At 41.7% G+C, this 15,663-nt stretch overlaps 1 long non-coding RNA gene across 3 annotated transcripts in view; it reads left to right on the forward strand.

The window, feature by feature from the left end:
* Gm46648 overlaps positions 1 to 15,663 on the forward strand; it is a 49,402-nt gene that overhangs the window by 13,741 nt on the left and 19,998 nt on the right. For all 3 annotated transcript variants that reach the window (XR_001782660.2, XR_001782661.1, XR_001782662.1), the window contains exons 2-4: positions 3,755 to 3,848; positions 13,561 to 13,629; positions 14,784 to 14,914. This is a non-coding gene — a long non-coding RNA (predicted gene, 46648). The remainder of the gene's footprint in view (positions 1 to 3,754; positions 3,849 to 13,560; positions 13,630 to 14,783; positions 14,915 to 15,663) is intronic.

Consider the following 15,663-nt stretch of genomic DNA (forward strand, 5'->3'; position numbering starts at 1 on the left):
GAGTCAGGTTTTTTTCTACTACCATGTAGGTAGGGTAGAACTTGGGTCATCAGGCTTGGCAGTATGTGGGCTTTCCCCACTTAATCACTTTATTGGCCCTGTTTGTTTCCATTCCTATTCTAATAATTTTAAGTTTCTGTACTTTCAAAATTTTTTGTTGCTACATTCAAAAGATTTTTTTTTAGCTATGACAGAGATCTGGCTGTGACATCTGTTCCTTTACTGATTGCCAGGATTGATTCAGATGATCTGGATGGCTAGATGGGGATGTTTCATTTCTCCCTTCCAAGGCTGTGTACCTTCCGTTGAAAAAGATAAACTTCCTCTATAGAGGACAGGCTTTTGGTAAAGGGTAAAGTATCAGTCTGCAACTCTTGCCAGGTCCTCCAAACAAGTTCTCAAAAGGTGTTGTTTATGTGAGTCTCTCTCATGAAAACCACAAAGCAAGCATATAGTATGCAAATAAAAGTCTATGAGCAGGGAATCAAAATATACTACTAAAGTAATTCACTTAACTGCCAAGGAACATTATGAGAGGCAGGAGGAGGAGGAAAGGATAGAGGAGGGGAGAGACAGGGAAGGAGAGAAAGAAAATGGGAGGGAGGGGAAGGAGGGGAAAGAGGGAGGGGCATAAGACATTTACTATTATAATTACTTTGAATGTAAAAGAACGAAATTTGCCAATTAAAATACAGTTACTGAGTGGGTAAAAAAGATCCAACCATAAGTTGCTTACAAAAAACTCAGTTTACAAAGTAAAAACAGAGACAAACAGCTAACTGCTAGTATTCTTATCTAGATGCTTTCAGGTCCTTGGAGACATGATTAAGTTTCATGCTCCTATCCTGATAGCCACAAGATACTCCTACAAGCCTTCCTTCCATGTCATACTGGGTTGGCATACCTTAAATTGTAAACCTAAACAAGCCCATCTCCATGAATTTATTTTCTGTCAGATATTTGGTCAATAGAATGGGAAAAGCAGCTGATGTATTCAATATGTTGTTAGAAATCAGAATCCATGAATATTCTTTCTCCCTTACTTTTCATTGTGGTTAAAATCATATCCTCATAATGAATAAACTAACAATTACAGTTAGAAACTCATAAAAAAAAAAAAAACTCAGTTTACCTCTTAGGACACGCATAGCCTGACAAGGGACTGATGAAGCAAGACCTTCCTTGCAGACATAACTTAAAAAGAATGAGGAACAGCCATGTTAACTTAAGATAAAATGCACTATAAAGGCAAAGGGATAAAAAGAAATAAAATACCGTATACAATAACAAAGGTATCAGTTCAGCAGGAGCTGAATTCTAAATACATATGTACGAAATGATGGGGTACTCAAGTACATAAAGTAGGTATTACTAGACTGGGTACTCCTGAATGATAGCTGAAGACTATGGCATTTCATTTGAAGCAGCAGATACAGATTATCCAGAGAGAATATCAACAGGGAAACAACAGTTAAAGGTTACCATGGAGTAAATAGAACTAACAGACATCAAGGAGGCTCTGGAAAAAAAAATCTTCAAAAAGTAAGAAAAAAAAAGTGATGGTAGATTCCTATGTCTTACCAGTTACAATGATGTTCAAAAGAACTCAAAATGTAGCAAGATTTACATGTAAGTCCTGAAACTATAAAAACACTAAAAGAAAATATGAAAAGACTTATTTTGGACACTGGGATGGGAGAGAATTCTTTGGACAAGGACTTAAACAGACAATGAAATCAAAATAGACAACTAGAGTTACAAGAAAATAAAAGCCATCGGTGCTGAATAGAAAATCTTCACTGTAGTAAAGATAGCTTACATAATGGGAGCAAATATTTGCTGACTGCGTAACTGATAAGGGCTATATCCACAATATACACTCAACAGCAACCCCCTCAAAGTAACTCCACTAAAATATGCATTAACTTTAAACAGACAGTTTTCAAAAGAAGACATGCAAATAGCCAACAGGTATATGAAAAAGATACACTATTGCTGATTGTGGTGGTTTGAATGTACTTGGCCCACAGAGTAGCACTTGGCCCACAGAGTAGCACTATTAGGAAGTGTGGCCTTGTTGGAGGAAGTGTGTCACTATAGGGGTGAGCTTTGAGAGAGCTTACTCCTAGCTGCTTGAGGATACCAGGCTTCTCCTGACTGCCATCAGATCAAGATATAGAACTCCTATCTCCTTCTCTGGTACCATGTTTGCCTCTGAACCTGTAAAGCCATCCCCAATTAAATATTTGCCCTTATAAGAATTGCCTTGGTCTTCATAGCAATGGAAACCCTAACTAAGATACTAATCATCAGGGAAATGCAAATAAATAACAGTGAGTTATTACCACAGCAAGGTGAAAAAAGAACATTTGTACACTGAGTGTAGAAATAGAAACAGTACAGCCATGATGGGAAACAATGTAGAGGTTCTTAAGAAAATTAAAAGTAGAACAAGTCTTGAATCATCAGTACTGGGCACATTATCATCCCCAAATGAGTTCAGTATGCTGGAGAAATATCAGCACCTGCATTCATCACAGCATTGTTGATGGTAGCCAAGAGGTGGCAACAACCTAGGTTCCTATCAAGTGATGAATGGGGTGTGTGTGTGTGTGGTTGTGCATGTGTGTGTGTGTGTGTGTGTGTGTGTGTGTGAGGGTGGGGGGAGGGAGGAATGCCATGGAATACTACACTCAGCCATAAAAGCTGTGAAATCCTGTCATTTGTGATCCCATGAATGCAACTAGAGAGCCTTGGGTTAACTGAAGTCAGTCACAAACAAAACCTCAAGGGAGACACACACTTTCTCTTGTAGAGTGTAAAAAACTGATATATCATAAAAGTTTAGATCGACAGGGACCAGATACTGGGGAGAAGAAAGGAGAGGAAAGGGAAAGGACTGGTCAAGGTTCTGATGATACAACTAGCAAGAGGCTCCGAGGTATTACCACACAGCATGGCAGCCACAGATAAAGATTATATGACACATTTCTAAATGCTAGAGGGAGACATTTTGAATTTTTTTACTATAACAAAGTGAGGAATGTTTGAGGACATGACTCTGTTTATATCAATTTAAATATTGTGAAATGTACATGTGCCAGACATGACAATACTTAACTAATGTATCATATCTATGTTTTTGTATATTTGCAAAAGAAAAACAAAAAACAAAAAATAGAAACAAACAAAAAACAAACAACCAGATGGCTGGATTCTAATGTAAATGATCTGATAGCCCTGAGCATGGTCTGTGTATAAAAAAAAAAATTACCAGATGATTATTATTTGATGTGGCAAACTTGAGAATTGCTGTTTGGGATGGCAGGTGTCAGAACATTCCACCACAGTTGGCAGGTTTATCATTACAGTATTCTCCCTCAGAGCCCACACATGACTCTGGATTTTTTTTCCCATACATCACTGTAATTCACTGGAGTTGTTGTATGAAATATATCCCACTGTCATCTCCATTTTAGATGGATTTGTGCTAAACTAGAACCAAAAAGCCATATCCTAATGTTTTAGTACCCCCAAATGCCTTATATTTTGTAATTATCTTTTAGGGATGCTGGAGAAAAAGAGTACAGGGGAAAAACTAATGGTGACAGAGAAAAGATAGGATGTTGCTGAATGTCTACTATAGTTGAGACAAGTTATGCTTGACTATACCTGGCTGATAATCCATTTTCATTACAAAAATACCACTTTGAGATAACATGAAATAACCCCAAATTGTTTCACTTCATTGCAGGAGTCTTTAGAACATCTGTTCTATGGGGCATTCTAATGCTACAGTGTTCATCAAGTAGGTACAACAGAAGACTAGGGATCAACACCAAGTTTTGGTAAGATTATCTTCAAGTGAAAAGTCAATAATTCCATGGAGAAAAATTCTATTACTTAGTTTCCCAAATTTAAAACAACAATGTCCTTTGAGGTAAACATAGATTAAATAAATATATTCCATAGAAACCTTCAGAAATAATTTTCCTTGTGATGGTTAAATAGAAACAAATTTGATATAACACTGATCTCTTCTTGGCTGTTCGTGTGTGTGTGTGTGTGTGTGTGTGTGTGTGTGTACATAATAGTTTGTGAAACAAAATACTAATTCAGATAAGGAAAGATACATAGGTCAGTAGTTATCTAGAAATTATAATAAAAAACAAAGAACCAGGTGGGCAAAAGTTTGGAAAGATGGAAATACCTAAGTTGCGGAGTATCTAGAATAAGATGCTGTGGTGGTTTTAATGACAATGGCTCTAATAGACTCATATTTGCTCTCAAATTGGTGGAACTATTTTGGAGGATTAGGGGGTGTGGCCTTGTTGAAAGGTGTGTCTCTAGGAATGGACTTTGAGTTTTCAAAAACCCACACTAGGCTCAGTTTCTTTCTCTGACTTTCTCCTTTCTCTATCTCTATGTCTCTCTTTCTGTCTCTGTCTCTGTTTCTCTCTCTCCCTCTCTCTTGCTCTGTGTTTGTGTGTGTGTGTGTGTGTGTGTGTGTGTGTGTGTGTGTGTGTATCTGTCTTTCTGTCTCTGCCTCTGACTTGTGGATAAGATGTAAGCTCTTAGCTACTATTCCAACACCATGTCTGCTTGTCTGCCTGCTGCCATGTTTCTCACCATGATGGTCATGGACTCACCCTACAAAACTGTAAGCAAGCTCCCAATTAAATATATTATTTTATAAATCACCTTAGTTGTGGTATTTCTTCCTGTATTATTTCATACCCTGCAACTGTGTTTCTAGAGACTTCCTCAGAAATGCACCACTGTGGGGCAAGACAGCTTGCCACCATCCCAACAACAGAGACAGTTCAGGTTCCATGGAGTATCACAAACAATAAACTGTGACACCATATCAAGTTGGCTACTGCCCAGCTATGAAGTTGATATTCTGCAAATAAAACATGGATGACTTTCATACATACAGTGCCGAATAAAAAGATTTCACAAAAAGACTTTTCTTAAAACATATAAAGTGGACAATAACCGACAGGGAGTAAATGCCTACCTGATAGAGCAATAGAGGAGAACAAGGGAGCAAACTACCACTATGTCAACACAGTTAGGAGAGATCCAGTCTGTGGCTGTCATCAAGAAGGGGCACTAAGTAGGTAAGGGGTATGACCATGTGCAGTGACAATATTGAGGGAGGAACACAAAAACAAAAACAAAAACAAAGAAGGAGATAGTATCTCTTTCAGGACACTGAAAGTGGACTTGAGATCCCATTAGCCCGAGACTCAGGCACAATGACAGCTGTGAATTGGTCTTATGACATACACACTTAAACACACCTAGTCACTTTGAGTCTGTCAAAAACAACTGAAATCCACCAGACTTTATACTCTGTTCCCTAAACCGACCAGAGACACAGAACGGGGCCAGTATCTTTCTTTGCAAACTTTTCATCGGAGAGGAGCCGAACAAGTAAGGCAGTGCCCCCACAAACAGTTTAAGTTCTGGACACATTTGCAAGGCTGCTTGAATTTGATGTTTCTAGATAGAAAGCATATTAATCTGAAAATAAACATTAATTTTTTTTGTTTTTATGTAGCTTGATTTTATCTATGACTACAAGTTTCCTGACCCACCCAGGTAGTAGTCATGTGCATAGTGTTGATGTTATATGTAATATATTTTAATGAAATATTCTGGTTCATGTTATATTTCACAATAAACATTTCCCAACTTTCTATTTTCTGTGGTTTATGTATTAATGTATTAATTTTAAAAACAATAGCATTAGCCGGGTGGTGGTGGCGCGCGCCCTTAATCCCAGCAGTTGGGAGGTAGAGGCAGGCAGATTTCTGAGTTCAAGGCCAGCCTGGTCTACAGAGTGAGTTCCAAGACAGCCAGGGCTATACAGAGAAACCCTGTCTTGAAAAACAAAACAAAACAAAAAAATAGCATTTTTTTTACATGCATGAAGATCCTAAATTCTGGAAAAGAGAGAATATAATTGACCTTATATTATACCCATTGATCACTCATCCTGCTCCATCAGAACTGTGTGGAGTTGACAAGTGCTGTTCTTCAAAGAATGGTGGAGAGAGTTGGGGGTGGGGGGTCAAGAGACTGAGGCTAGATACAACTCAGTTGCTGGACTCTGTCAAAATTAAGAGGAAATGCTAAGATCCAAAAAACCGAGCCCAGAGGAGTAGCTCAGTTAAGTCGCTGCCCAGGCCTGACTCCAGGGCTAGAAACATAATCAATGTACCAGAGGTCATGGTAATGTGGGGTTAAGATTCTTCTTCATGGCCCTAACTCAACCTACCCTCCCATTCAAGGAATGAGTGACAACCTAAAGGTGGTCACTCTAATACCTTCTTCTTCCGCAGACTCAAACTTCAACCTCTCATTGTGGTCTTTTTCTCTGGCAAGTTTTCCTGTGGTAATGAAAAAAAACAGAATGAAAGAAATCTCTGTGCTTGCTGAGATTTGGTGACTATGTGCCAAGAATCAGTGTTCATGCTTGTTGGGAGGTAGAGCAATGTTTAGGCTTGTCCTCCATGGGCCTGCTGCTTCTTTCACACAGCAGCCATAGTCTTTTAAGCGGGCTAGAGAGATGGCTCAGCTGTTAAGAGCATGTGCTGTTCTTGGGAAAGACTAGAGTTCAGTTCCCACACAGAGCAGCTTACAACCGACTCACTTCCGTTCACGCGCATGTAAATACACACTTTAAAAAGATAGTTTCAAAAATATAAATGTATATGTAGCCACACACCCTTTTCCATAGAGCTACCTTGGTAGTGAACAGCAGATCCTAGAGATGTTCAGTTATCACAGAAGACTCAAAAATTACTTGTGGAGTCTGCAGCTATTCTTCTGGAGAGGGGAGCAATTAATAAACGTTAGCTCGTTAACGTTAATAAAAAGGCATCTTGCCACATCGCGATCCTGAGTTATCATTTATTCACTCTGGGTACCAAACATACACTTTGCTTTCAGTTAAACCTCTGCTATTGATGACTTCTGGGCTGTCTTTGGCATCCACAGTCTCCTATCTGATCTCATTATTTCGGATCTATGCATCCTGGCTGGCGGTATGTCTTTTGTCTTTGGTCCTCCCATCATATAAATGGGATTGTTTTATGGCTTCCTTTTTCCAGGGCCTGGGTTTTGTTCTGACTTAGTTTGCCATTTATGTTTAAGGGTAGAAATCTAAATCCAGGGTGAAGGTCTCCAGCTCCTAGGAGGCCCTTCAATGGGTTACCTCCTTCTGTCCCGGGTTGGGGGTTGAAGGGTGGGAGCACAGAGGGGCGGGGGTAGGGAGGGCGGTCCATTTGTCACTGCTGTTTCTATGGGGGCCTGGAGCTCAAGGTTCCAAGTTGGCCCAAGCACTTGGCAGACAAGCCCCTTGATTGTTGCTGGAGACCCCAGGTCAGTTTGGGGCGGAGCAAGCCTTTTAGGGATCCAAGAGGCTGAGACAAGCATGCTGATGAGGGAGAAACGTGCTAGGGAGAAGGTAGGCCTTGATGTATGCCCGAGTGGACAAAAGCTGTTAGTGTCAGCTTGATTTGCAAGATAAACATTCATGAGTTCGACTGCTTAGAAAGAGGGATTATCTACAAACCCGGGTCTGAATGGGAGCCATAAATAAGTGATTTCACACTACCAAGCAGGAAGAATATTCTGCCTCCTAAATTATTCTGAACAGCATGTTCGGCCCCTCCCAGGTTCCCACCAGTGACTAGCCCTGGGGCTGGGAGGTACTCAAATAATGTTCCTTTTGGCGAAGAGCCTCTGCCTCCTCCAGAGGCTCCTGGTTGCAGAGCCCTGCTGCAGCGCTTCTCTTCTTAAATCCAGTCCATGTTTTGCCTCCCACCGCCTCCGTGGCCCGTTTCAGGCCTGGGTTTATCCAGGCAGGGATTTCTCTCCAACCAAGAATCAACCAAGCTCTGCTTGGGGTTCCCAGGCTGTGCACGTTTCAAACGTGCTCGAATATTCATCAAAGGCATTGGGAGGATGTTTTATCTGCTTCCTAAGTAGGGACATGCTCCTAGCTACCCCATTTGTAGCTGAGTTTGCTCTGAAATGGAAATGCACCTCCTGATGCTAGAAGACCGCGTGGAAGGTTTCCCCTCCTCCACTCCGGGGCAACCGATTTCTCTTTCTTCTCTCTCTCTCTCTCTCTTTCTTCTCTCTCTCTCTCTTTCTTCTCTCTCTCTCTCTTTCTTCTCTCTCTCTCTCTCTCTCTCTCTCTCTCTCTCTCTCTCTCTCTCTCTCTCTCTCCTCCTTCATCCTTTGTGCAAGCTTTGCTGTGTTAACCCTGTAATGCCCTTTTTGCATGCGACACGCCCTTTCCTCTCTCCCTGTAGCTACAATGGGGCTTTCTCTGGATGTCTTGATGCCTCCTATACCACCGTTTTTTAAGGGAAGTGTTTTGTTTGAGAAGACATGGGAGAGACACTGTTGGATAGTACTGAAGCTTTATAGATTTATTTATGTATGCTGTATGTAGGTATATGTATCACACGTGTACTCCATGGGTGTGGAGATCAGAAGAGGGCATCAGATTCCCTGGAACTGGAGTTAACAGGTGCTTGTGAGCTGCCACAGGGTGTCTGAGGTCCAAACCCCCAAACCCAGGTGCTCTACAAAATCAGCCAGTGTCCTTAACCTCTGAGCTACCACTCCAATGGCCCCTGGTTGCTAAGGTTCTAAAGGGTATGGTCTAGGATGCCTGTAAAATATGGAAAGCTCACTGCTGCCTGCTGTCTGGCCAAGAATCTAGGCCTTTGTGGTTACTGTTTCAGTCCATCGTCGTTCCCCCCCCCCCCCCCATACTGACTCTGTTTACCTTGGCTGAGCCCCACTTAATTTGGTTGACTACACCTCTGTCTCTAGTTGCTGATCAGCGAGGGTCAGCCTTCTCTAGGTGAACAAGAATTCCCGAAAAGAAGCTGTGTCTTTTGGACACTGATTGACTGATTAGAATCTCAGTACTGTGGAGAGATTAGAATGCTGCAGGTCCAGAGGCTAGCTTATTTTGGGCTAGTTTAAGCCCTCTGGAACAGCCATTCCTTGCCCACTTATGTGTCTGAACTAACATCGGGTAACTAATAGAAAACTTTGGGAATCTAATAACTTAGCAGACCATTGCTCCCAATAACTCAGATCTGCGGATGCCATCAGATAACATCTTGGGCCTATAGAAAGCGTCCCTCTGTCTTGCTGTAACTACTTTTCTGATGTGCCCACTAATGTATTTTAAACCTACCGTGATTTATGACCTTCTTTGTTCTATAAAATTTCATAAATCTGTTTCCACTTTGGAACATAGAATTGGGGGTACCATAAATCTGTGTTCCCAGGCCATGGTCACTCTCAGTGGCTCCAGAATCAGCATCTGTCACTTGCTGTAAGGTGAGAGCCATTCAGAGCAAACAATAGGATGTCACAGAATAAAACTGAATGGCTCAAGCTTCTCCCCTACTAGGATGGTGCTCTGATGTCCGACACCAATGAATTTCTCAGCAGGCAGCAATTTCAAACACCTTTCTTCTTCTTCCTTTGGGACCCACAGTGCCACTGTTCTAAAAGAATACAGGCCTTCAGGCCATTCGAAAAAAGTGTGAGGGTGGGGAAGGAAGAAAGAGAAGAGGCAGCCAAGGTGAGACCAATGGCAAACAGTGGGGCCAAGGTCTGACCATGGTGCAATGGAACAGAAGAAGATTGTTTCTGGCCAACCATCCGGGGAAGGAGGTCTGGCACATTAAGACACTGTCCAGTGCCTGGCACGAGCTAGAGGTGAGGACCTGAAAGCTTCATTGAGGCATTGCTAGACAGGAGTCTGCACACTCTTTCTACAGAGGTGGATAAGACACAGGAGAGACTGTCCTGCTAAGAGCCAGTCTGTAGCTGGGCTTAGGGCCACTGTGAACCTAGCACATTGTAGGAGGCCTTCACCCACTTAGGCTCTTTGGAAGGCACACAGGTTAAATACACTCAGACTCTCGAGAACTCTGGTCCCCAAGGCTTAAAGAAACCTTTCTTCTTAGCAAAGTGCAAAAAAGTACATATAGCATGCTACCCTTTGTGAAATATAGGATGGGTGAGAAAAAAATATATATACATACATGCATATATATATGTATATACATTCATATATTTATGAAACAAAAAGACCAATGAAATTGGTCTTTAAAAGGAGTAGTGGGTCATATGAGAAGGACTTTGGTACAGCTTTGTTAAAAATGTTTTCAGAACCTTGTTGATTTTCAATGTATTTAAGTATTAAATAATAAGTGTGGGGGTGAAAGAAACCTCACAAGTTAAGAAAACAAACTTAACTGTATTTCAAGTGAATAATTAGTGCTGAAAGAGGAAAAACGTTGGCACCCAAGGGATTCAGGAACAAAAATTAGACTACACTGTGGCAGGATTTAGGTAGCATGCAGAATGAGGAGAACTGGGAATAAATACTAAACTCTTTTAACATGTTTCTTTCTGTAGCAGTATAGACAAAATGGCTGTAAAACTGCTTGGTACATTTTATGACAGTACAAATATGGGCAAACGCATTGATATCATTGAGAGCAGGCCTCTCACTGTGAGGGAAGAGATTTGTAAATGCAGAAAAAGGAAGACAAGCATATAGGAAGAATAGTCTATAACTGGAGCTGTGATTTCTGAAATACATCTGTCTATACCTCTATGTATCACACACTGTGTATACTGCTATGGCTTTCTCTGAAATGTCGCGTAAAGTCCAAGGTTTAAAATGCTTGGCCACCCGACTATGGTGCTATTGAGAGTGAGTGGGTCATTAGTAGGCGGGGTTTGGTGGAAAGGAGTTAGGTCATTGAGGGTATGTACTTGAAAGGGATGCTAGAGTCCTGGCCACCTCCTCATTCCCTTCCCCAGCACCATGTGGTGAGTAGCTCCTCCCCCCCCCAAAAAAAACCAGGGTGACAGGGTGAATAGCCATGGATTGAAATCTGTGAGCTAAAATAAATCTTCTCCTCCTTGTTATGTTGGAGGCCACTGAGGATGAGTATCAGGGCTCTGTTGGGGTTCAGTAAAAGAAAATTATTTTCTCTAAACTAGTGGCTCTCAACCTTCCTATGCTACAACCCTTTAATATAGTTCTTCATGTCATGATGACCCCAACCATAAAATGATTTTCACTGCTATTTCATTACTGCAATTTTGCCACTATTATGAATCATAATTTAAATGTTTTTGGAGATAGAGGTTTGCCAAAGGGCTCGTGACCCACAGGTTGAGAGCCACTGATTCGGCTCAAAAACTGGGGTCTACCTCTGGTCATAGAAGGCATCGAAGTTCTCCCTAGCCCTTTACCAGGAAACTGCCCGTCTACCATGATGCTGGTTAAAAATGACACAGCTACTTTCTTGGCCAGACATTCTGCTGATCTACTCCAAAGGTTAGAACATTATATATTATTGTCTCCTCCCTTAAACTCAGCTGGGCCTGCTAATCATCTTTTTAAGAAACCACCTCTTGGGCTGGAGAGATGACTCAGCCATTAAAAGGCTAGGCTCAGAACCGAAACTATAAGAAGCCACCTCTTAGGATAACCAATACAGCTAATGCCATGCTAAGGAGATGGGAGGAATAATTACCCCTTTAATGAGATAGTGTGTTTATCCTTCTCAGAAACTCATCCCCCATACTTAAGCCTGCCCACCTGAGCTACTCAGAAAAATGTAATTTCTCTTTCTTTCGATCTCTTTCAGATACAGACCCTAGTTTGGGCCTGCTTTCCAGGTCACTCTGGGCTTTCTCACTATTTTCTCTAAAGTTTTCCCTAGCCTTTCAGCTGGGAACCTGCCTATCTACCATGTGGCTGCTTAAAAATAGCGTAGCTGCTTTTTTTTTTCTTTCCTTCTTTTCTCCCCCTCCTCCTCCTTCTAGTCCTCTTCCTCCTCTTCTCCCTCCTCCTCTTCTTCCTCCTCCCCCTCCATCTCCCTTCTCCTGACAGTTGGTAAGATTGTCAGCCTGCCTGTACTGTTGTTTTTCTCTCAAACTCCAATAAAACCAATCTCATGCTTCCTTACAAGTTCATTTTAAATTTTTTAAAAATTATTTATTCATTTATTTATTTATTTACTTATTTCCCAAGCGCTGCCCTCCCTCCCAGTCTCCTGTTACAGAGTTCCTCCTCCATCCCCCCTCCTCTTTGCCTCTGAGTGGGCAAGTCCCCCTCCCTGTGTCCCCTCTGATCCTGCTGCACCAATCAAAACACATACACATACATATATGGGCTGGTTTGAGGTCCCCAGCACATTTAAAATTGTTTTATTAATGAGACAAATGACCTAAAAAACAAACCCCATGTTCTGTGGAAACAGTAAGTTGTTCAAATGTTTGTCACAATGATGGAAAGTTGTATATGTGCTCTCTCCCTCACTTCCTCTATCTCTGACACCACACACACACACACACACACACACACACACACACACACAGTGTTAATCCGAGGTATCCTAAATGGATTGGTTCCAGGGCCCACTGGATTTCAAAATTCATACATGACACTGGGGGTCAACAAGGCCAAGCCTGATAAGCTAAGTTTACTCCCCAGAAGACACATAATAGAATGAGAACTAATTCCCACACACGCACACTGTGGTAATGCATACCTACCTATGACTAGCCATCTTTCCTGAGGTGTCTGTTTTATAATATCACTGATAGGAGTGATTATTTTTAGGAAATTTGTGAGAGTTCATAGTCTCAGACTTGTCATTTTAAAATTATTATTGTTAATAACAACAGTTTTGTTAAGACACAATTTATGTACTGTAAAGTTCACACACCCCAGGTTGGGGAGCCATTCTGACTAGGTAACTTGAGAATATTTTCCCACTCCTCTCACAAGTCCCCATCTATATCTAAGAAACCACATCATACTGCCTTCCCTCCTCAGTCCCAGGAGAGCACTGATCTACTTTCTGTTTGAAGATTGGACAGTTCTGTGTTTATATAAATAGACTCGCATGGTATGTCTTCTTCCACTGAGAATAATGTTTTCAAGGTTCAGCCCAATTATAAGTTGTTGGCTTGTTATTTTGGCTGTCAAGATTGAATCTACAGTACTGTACATGACAGCCTTGTATTCTACCTTTGAGTTACACAGCAGCCAGTGCCCCCTTTTTTCTCCAATTGTCTAATACAAGCCCATCATGTAGATATGACTATTTGTTTATCCATTCATCAGTTCAAAGAAACTTGGTATGGTTCTACTTTGGAATGCTATAATAGTATCTCTATGACTGTTTAATACACGATTTTATATAGCATAGAGACACACACAGGAGGGTTAAAGATTTACTAACAGAATTACTGGGTCATACGGTAACCCCGTTCACAGATTTTTGTTTTTTCCTTCAGATAGAGTATTATGCATCTTATGCATCCCAACCTGGCTTTGAACTCATCACAGTGCTCACAATGGCCTTGAACTCCAGCTCCCCTTGCCTCTACTTTCCAAATGTTGGGATTACAGGCATGGTGTTACTAAGTTTTCATACGCTGTTGGACACATTACATATCACCAGAATTGCTTAACCTATCTTACAGCATTGCGCTAACTGCCTGAAATCCTTTGTGGCTTCCTGAGAGACATACTTCTTCAGAAACCAATCACAGGTATGAGCCGAGTCCTTTCTCATCAGTGGACACACTGCAGCCCAGCCTGGGTGAATGTTTCCACTCTGTGCTAACCACCCCGGCACTGGTGCTTCCTGCCCCCATTATGTCTTAAATGCCTTTAAGTAAGGACCTTTTGTTTCCCCCCAAAAGCATGAACTTCTAGAAAGCAAGACTCATACATTCTCTTTCTGTCATGTCTCTCACCACGCTTAGTCAAGTATGTGCTTTAATTAAATGCTAAATGTTGAGCAGGGGCTATCTGCTAGACTTCTTACATTCCTTCCGAGCACTTAGCTGAGTGCAGGGTGTAGCGAAAGTGTTTACTTAATGTTAAAATAGGCGGATCTCAGCTTCCCAAGATGTCTTCCTAAAATTACTTCTAATTTTGAGCTTAGCCTGACTCCTCCCATTTGACAAGTATAGACTTGGCAACTAGCACACTCACTCCACCTAGCAACCAGTGAAACTTTCTGTGTCTCGGCAAGGCGTCTTTCTGGTACATACACTATCAGTCTTCTGATGCATTTTGGTAGGGAGAAGAGAAAGAAATGAGTCAGGAACTTTTTGTGATCCAAAGCAACTTTCCTGAGACTCACTGGCTTTGTCTGCTCTTCTCTTTTCTTCTCCCTCTCCCCCTCTCCCCCTCTCCCCCTCTCCCTCTCCCTCTTTCTCTTCCTCTTTTCCTCTTCTTTTTCTTTTTCTTTCTTTTTGATTTGGCTGGCACTTTTTAAAAAAAAAATCATTTATGTATGAGTGCACACCAGAAGAGGGCATTGTATCCCATAAGGACAGGCCCCATAAGGGCATTGTATCCCATAAGGACAGGCCCCATAAGCTCCTCCCACCCCACTCTTTTAGCCCCAAGCATTTTTAAATCTAGAAGCTACGCACTGCAGGAAGGTACAGCTGAGGCTGAATATATTGTAGTCCATAAAAATCATGACCAGTCAAGACATTACACTCACGATACTGTGCCTGTCATTCTTCAAAACTAAAACACATGAATTAACTCATCATTACAGTCACCTCCTCTGAGGAGTCACAGGCTTTCTGTGACATTTGATATTATACTATATGCATGTGAGAGCGAGAGAGTCTCAGAATGACTCTCGTGCTCAAATACTAAACTCATTATATTCCTTTCTCACAAGGAAGCAGAGGGAAGAGAGACCAAGCAGCATCAGAAAGCAGGCATGGAGTGGCTTTGCCACTGCCATCTTTAGAAGTCAGACCTTACTTCTCAGAGCAGACTCTGGCTCTCTGAGATCCTTTCCGGGCTGAGGTAGGCTGGGGTAGGGTGGGGAGGGTGGGGAGGGGTGAGGTTGGTGGGGTGGACAGGCAATCTTTGTTTATTTAAAGTACAATGAGATCATCTAAAAGAGAGTCTCGGATGTCCCCCGTCCCTCCCACCCCCAACGTCCCGGCTTCTACAATTCACTTTAACACATTCACATCCTGCTGGAATTCTTCAAGTTCTTCACTTCCCTTTACAACTGGACCACATGTCCTCAAGCTTCCACCATGCCCTCCTCAGTCTAACAGAGGCCGCTCTCAGAGAGCCTGACTGGAAGGGTTTTTCCCCCTCGGGATAATGATTTAGATAGAAGTCCTTCTGTGATTCTCCTCAAGAACGTTGAACTATTCAGACAAGTAAGAGGTTGAACCTTGTCTTTGGTCTCCTTTGAGCTGTGTACCATTGGTTCTGGGGACTGTGTACATGTCAGATTGTTGATCTTTCCCAAACTGTAGGGATGTGTTAAAGCTGGCTTAGAAGTCTCTAGTCATTTAAAAAAGAAAAAAGCTTAAAAAGATGTTATCTACCATTCAAGGGAGAAGAAAGGCATGTATGCTGCCCACTTTGGCCTCTGATGTCTTTGGGCACCTGGGATACTTATAGCATCTTACCAGCTTATTTGCACAATTAATCCCTTTACTTCTAGATGTCGCCACTTCTGAGGTCTTCTCTAAGTTCATTGTGTCTTATTCAAACTTTATTTTCCTCTTCTACTTAACTGTTCTTCCAACACCCAC

This window comes from Mus musculus, chromosome 19, assembly GCF_000001635.26.
Source record: "Mus musculus strain C57BL/6J chromosome 19, GRCm38.p6 C57BL/6J".
NCBI lineage: Eukaryota > Metazoa > Chordata > Mammalia > Rodentia > Muridae > Mus > Mus musculus.